This window comes from Vulpes vulpes, unplaced genomic scaffold (genome assembly GCF_048418805.1).
Source record: "Vulpes vulpes isolate BD-2025 unplaced genomic scaffold, VulVul3 u000000719, whole genome shotgun sequence".
NCBI lineage: Eukaryota > Metazoa > Chordata > Mammalia > Carnivora > Canidae > Vulpes > Vulpes vulpes.
The window spans coordinates 80,691-86,939 of NW_027325762.1; positions in this window are offsets into that span (position 1 = coordinate 80,691).

Consider the following 6,249-nt stretch of genomic DNA (forward strand, 5'->3'; position numbering starts at 1 on the left):
AGGTGCGGTGACATCTAGAACCCGGGAGGAGAGCCGCCAGCCAGAGGGGCTACAGGGGTCAGGTGGGGCCGTTGTGTCCTCCCTGCCATCATGCATAGGTGAGTCCACGCGACACGTTCCCCAGCCCCCGAAGGCAGGGCTGGACCTCTCCCTGCAGCTTCTCTGAGCGTGTCCCCAGAAGCACGCAGGCACCCCCAGGGTCGCCAGGTGCCTCCAAGCTTCCCGGGGGCCCACACCCCACAGCCCTGAGCTGCCAGGGACGAGCAGTGATCGTCTCCTCCTGAAACGAAGCTACATCTCTGCACACAGAAGCAGGCGAAGCGGGGATGACCAGGTGAGTGACCCTGGGGAGGAGGACCCCAGGCCCCTGGGGGACTATGCACTGGGGACAGCCCGGCCCCCGGCCCCCACCCCCAGGGACTGCGCACTGGGGACCGGGCACCGGGGCAGCCCCCTGGGTACCACGCAGCAGGGACGGGGGATCGTGAACCGGGGCAACCCGGACTGCGGCTGGGCTTCCACCCACGGGAAACCCCAGTGGTCGCATTCCACACACCGCCTGCTGTTTCAGGGAAGTGTTTATTTCCTGCTCATTAGGGAAGAATTAAATCGGGCTCATCATAATGCAGGAAGCTCCAAAAAATTAAAACTCAGCGAGAACCCACAGCCCTGGGGCCCTCGTCCCCGCAGCCCACCCCCGACGGCTCGTGGCTGCATGTGCACATGCTCTGCAGCCGGTTTGTGCCCCTGGCCGTCATGCACATGCCTCCACAACGTCAAGGCTCGCCAGGGGGGACAGTCCCCCAAGCTGAGGGTGGACGCCGCCTGCTCTGCCCCCTCCTCCCTTGGGACAGCCGGGCCCAGTCCTGACCACACCGCCCCATGAGGGCCCCTCTGGCTTGGGACACTCCAGGCGAGCCACCACGTGCCCCACAGCCTGCCTGCGTGCAAGCCTGACGGCACGGGCATAGCACGTCAGCACGGGGCAGCTGGGAACGCAGCTGGGGACGCAGCTGGCCGTCGCACACACTCCCTGCCCGCAGCACGCTCCGGGAGGAGGCCACCTCCGGGGATGAGGCCACCGGGGCTCCTCATATTCACTGGCCAGGAAGCCAAGGCGCGAGGAGACCCAAGGACGCCACTGAGTCTTCGCGCTGCCTGCTGAGCCCAGGGGAGCCCGGTGAGGAGGAGGGACGTGGGCACACACTGCAACGAGCTCTGGCTCCCAGACTGGCTTCTGTGGCCACACGCAGAGGATCCCCGGGCACTGGAGATGGACAACCTCACCCTCATCGGTCCTCATGGTCACCTTCCGGCGGCTCCCGGGGGAGCACAGCACCGCGGCTTTGGCCAGCCTCTCCGTGTCCTCACCGCCCCGTCTTCCCTCACAATCCCAAACAACACGCTCCCTGCATTCCTATCCAGCGGGTCGGGGGGCCAGGAAGGCTCCCCACTGCATGTGCGGCGGAGATTGCGCAGACTGGCCAAGCCCGGGGCGGGGTCCCAAGGTGAGCCCCCGCGTGGACATCATGCGCCCTGACAGGAAATGCTTCCCAGGCTTGTCCAAGCTGGCCGACTGCGCTGGACCCCACGCCAGTCTAGTCCGAGTGTATACGCCTGCTGTGTGACAGGCACAGGCCGCCTGGGGGCTGAGAACCGACCAGAGTGCACCAAGCTCCGGCCGGGAACTCCTGGGGCGCAGCCCTGACGGAGGATGGTCTCCAGCTGTCAGCCCCGAGGGGCGCGTGGGACCCAGGCCGCCTCCAAGGCTGGCACAGCCAGAGTCTGGGCCTCCGCAGGGAGCCTGCACGCTCATGGAGCAACGTCTGCTTCTCCCAGTGGGGCTGCTCTCCCCGCATCCAGAGAAGAGCCCTGTGGTCAGAGCAGATGTAAACCTAAAGTGGCTCAAGCAATAAATACTGTGTCCATCTGCGGTCCGCTGGGCACAAGGGTAAATAAACATCCGGAGACCGTGGAGACCAAGCCAACACGCTCACCCTCGGTCTCACTGCTCACAGCGACCCTGGTAAGGCGGGGTGAGTCTGGGTGACCGCATGCAGGTGCACTCATGGGGCTCATTCATCACTGGCTGGCCCGCCCTCCTCCCTGCAGAGCACCCACATGCAGACCCGCTGGTGACCCGAACAGGCTGGACCCCACTTTCCCTCTTCTAAAGGGAATGGCTCGTTTGCCCAAACATAAATGGCAACAATGCAGAACAGGGTTTATAACAAGAAGTGAAACATGCACAGCAGCAACCTCACAAAGGCCAGGAAGGGAGGCACATGAGGAGGCACATCCGCGAGATCCTCGGACGACGTCAAGGAACCTGCCGCAGACCCTGGAGCAGCCAGCCCAGTGACAGAGCCAACGGTGCACACTCATGAGCCAACAGAGGTGCAAGGGCAGAGTCACAGAACGCACCCCCTACACCCACAGAATGGCAGGAAAAGTAAAACCACGACACAGAACAGATGGGACAAACCAGGGATCCCTGGGTGGCGCAGCGGTTTGGCGCCTGCCTTTGGCCCAGGGCGCGATCCTGGAGACCCAGGATCGAATCCCACATCAGGCTCCCGGTGCATGGAGCCTGCTTCTCCCTCTGCCTGTGTCTCTGCCTCTCTCTCTCTCTCTCTCTCTCTCTGTGACTATAATACATAAATAATAAATAAAAAAAATAATTAAAAAAAAAAAAAAAGATGGGACAAACCAAACCCGGGCTGACGGCACAGCACAGCAAACGCAGACGGTCAGATTCGAGGGAGAAAAGACAAACCCAGCCCGTTAGAGAAAGACATGAACCCCTTGGGGGAAAAGAAAGGGGGATGGAAAAGACATGCTTCCCGACAATAATCAAAGGAAAGCTGGAACGGCTATGCTCACACAGGACGTTAGGTCTCCAGGTAACGAGGGTCATTTCTTCATGAAAATAGGGGATTAGGGGAGCGTGGGTGGCTCAGTAGGTTGAGCATCCGACTCTTGGTTTTAGCTCTCCCTCTGCTCCTCTCCTGGCTCACACGCACACACACACTCTGTCTCTAAAAAACCAGAATGGGACCGCTGGGTGGCTCAGTGGTTGAGCGCCTGCCTTTGGACCACGGTGTGACCCCGGGGTCCTGGAATCGAGTCCCATATCGGGCTCCCTGCAGGGAGCCTGCTTCTCCCTCTGCCTGTGTCTCTGCCTCTCTTTCTGTGTCTCTCATGAATCAATAAAATCTTAAAAAAGTTAATTCATCAAGAGGACCTAAGAACCCTAAATGTTACAAATCAAATAGCAGAGCTCGAGAACACAGGAAGCAGACAGATCTCTAAGTATGTCGCAGACTCCATACCCCTCGATCAGGAACTGAGAAACCCGGGAGCCAGGACATAAGTAATGACGCAGAGTAAGAACGTGAGCAGCCCGTCCCCAGCCAGCCTCAGCGTGTGTACACAACACCCCAGAACACAAGGATGGCACGGAAGCACAGTGCATCTTGTTGCTCAGTTACTGAGGAGACCGTGTTCTGAACCGTACACTTAAGAGGACTCAAATTTTTGATAAAATGTGTTCTCTGACCACAACAGAATTAAACGTGAAGTCAAAAACAGAAAGACCTTTAAAAAAATCCCTCACAAAACATATCTCTAAATAAGCCATGGGTGTAACCACAATTAAAAGGGAAATTAGAAAGCATCTTGAACCAAGGGGAAATGAGGACACAGTGTCACAGCAATGCGGGGATGCCACCTTAGCCAGACACCTGCCTGGTCTGCGGCACCAACTCTTCACATTTGGAGGGAAAAGATCCTGATCAGCAGTCTCAGCTTCCATCTTCCCAAACTACAAAAACAAGAGTAAAAGAAAAACAAGGAAAGCACAAGAATCACAACAATAAAATATCAGAGCAAAACAATAAAACAGAGAAATCAATGAAACCAAAAGCAAACTCTTTACAAAAATCGATATCATTGATAAACGTGCAGCCAGAATGATGGGGGAGAGAGGGAAGATACAAATTAGCACAGTCAGAAAAGGAGGAGATGATGTCACTGCTGCTTCTGCAAATATTAGAAAGCTAACAGGGAAATACCATAAACACCTTTATTCTAACAATCTCGGTGACTTAGCTCACGTGGACAGATACCTTGAAAGACTATGAAACACAAAGCTCACTCTGATATATGTACATAGGCATATCGTATATGGATATATCACATACATATAAAAAAAAAACGATTCTAGGGACCCCTGGGTGGCTTAGCAGTTTAGTGACTGCCTTCGGCCCAGGGCATGATCCCGGAGACCTGGGATCGAGTCCCACATCGGGCTCCCTGCATGGAGCCTGCTCTCCCTCTGCCTGTGTCTCTGCCTCTCTCTCTCTCTCTCTCTGTGTGTGTGTCTCATGAATGAATAAATAAAATCTTTTTTAGAAAAGCCCTGATTTTATAGATATATATATATATATAATAGCCCTATTTTAAAAAATTGAACCTGTACATAAAAACTTCCAGGGGTGCCTGGGCAGCTCAGTCAGTTAAGTGTCTGCCTTCTGCTCAGGTCATAATCTCAGGGTCCTGGGAGGGAGCCCCCAGTTGGGCTCCCCGCTCAGTGGGGAGCCTGCTTCTCCCTTTCCAGCCTACTTGTGCTCTCTCATGCTCTCTCTCTAATACATAAATTTTCTTAAGAATTCTTTAAAAGTTTCAGAAAGAAAATCTCCAGAAAGTGGAACAGGAGGAAACATGCCCAAACTCTTCCAGGAGACCAGCCTGACCAAGATTCCACATGAAGACGACATAAGGAAAGCCACAGAATAGCATCCTTCAGAAACATAACAGGAAGACATCTAAAATAATTTTAGCCCACATGCACATACTCACACATGGACACCTGCACACATATACGTGAACAAGCATGTCCATATGCACATGTGTGTGCACAACTGCATACGCACATGCTCTCATGCATGTATGCACTGCACTCGCGGATATCCATACACACGTGCATTCCCCCACACACACAGCTATATGGACATGTCCCACCACGTCCCACTGCAGCCCACCCACCACGTCGCTCCCACGTGTGCAGCACCCGCTGTCTGGTGTGCGCACTTCTCTCGATAAAGGTATTTAAGCCAGAGTCCCAAACACAAGCACGTGTCCTGGTGAAAGAGCCAAGTAGTGAATAAAAAGGGACACATCTTATACACCAGCAAACCTGACAACCTAGAAGAAATGAATAAATCCCTACAAACACTCAACCGACCAAGACTGAATCATAAAGAAACAGAAAATCTGCAGACATTTCTAGTACAGAGACTGAAGCAGTGATCAAAAGCCCCCAACACAGAAAAGCCCAGGACCGGATGGCTTAACTAGTGATCTCTACCAAACGTTTGAATAAGATCACCAACAATTCTTAAGCTCTAAGAAAGCTCCCAAATTCACTCTATGGGGCCAGCATTACCCTGAACCCAAAACCACTGGACCTGATCAAAAAAAGATGATGATCTTTTTTTTAAAAATTTATTTATGATAGTCACAGAGAGAGAAAGAGAGAGAGGCAGAGACACAGGCAGAGGGAGAAGCAGGCTCCATGCACCGGGAGCCAGACGCGGGACTCGATCCCGGGTCTCCAAGATCGCGGCCTGGGCCAAAGGCAGGCGCCAAACCGCTGCACCACCCAGGGATCCCCGATGATCTTTTACTAATACCAATACCCCCAATGATCACAGATGCAGAAATCCCCCCAAACACACGAGCAAGCCACTTCCAACAGTACATTAAAGGGACTGGACACCACAACCAAGTGGGATTTGTTCCCAGGATGCTAGGATGGTTCGATATCCACAAATCGATGGATGTGATGCATAGCATTAACAGAAGAAAGGGTAGAAATACATGATCCTCTCAGCAGATGCAGAACAAGCATTTGACAGGACGCAACATCCTTTCAGGATAAAAACTCCCAACACGGTAGGTGCAGAGGGCACGTTTCTCGACACAGTGAGGGCCGGGGATGCCAAGCCCACAGCACACATCGGCCCCGACAGTGAGAACAGGAGAGCTTCTCCTGCAGGGTCAGGAGTGGACAGGGAGGCCACTCCCATCCAACAGCATAAGTCCCAGCCTCAGCAACCGGGCATGGAAAGAAAATCACACACTATCTCCTCTGCAAATGGCTTAGTATCTACAGAAAACCCTAAAGATGCCACCAAGAACTTGTCAGAACTAATAACTGAATTCAGCAAATTTTCAGGATGTGAAATT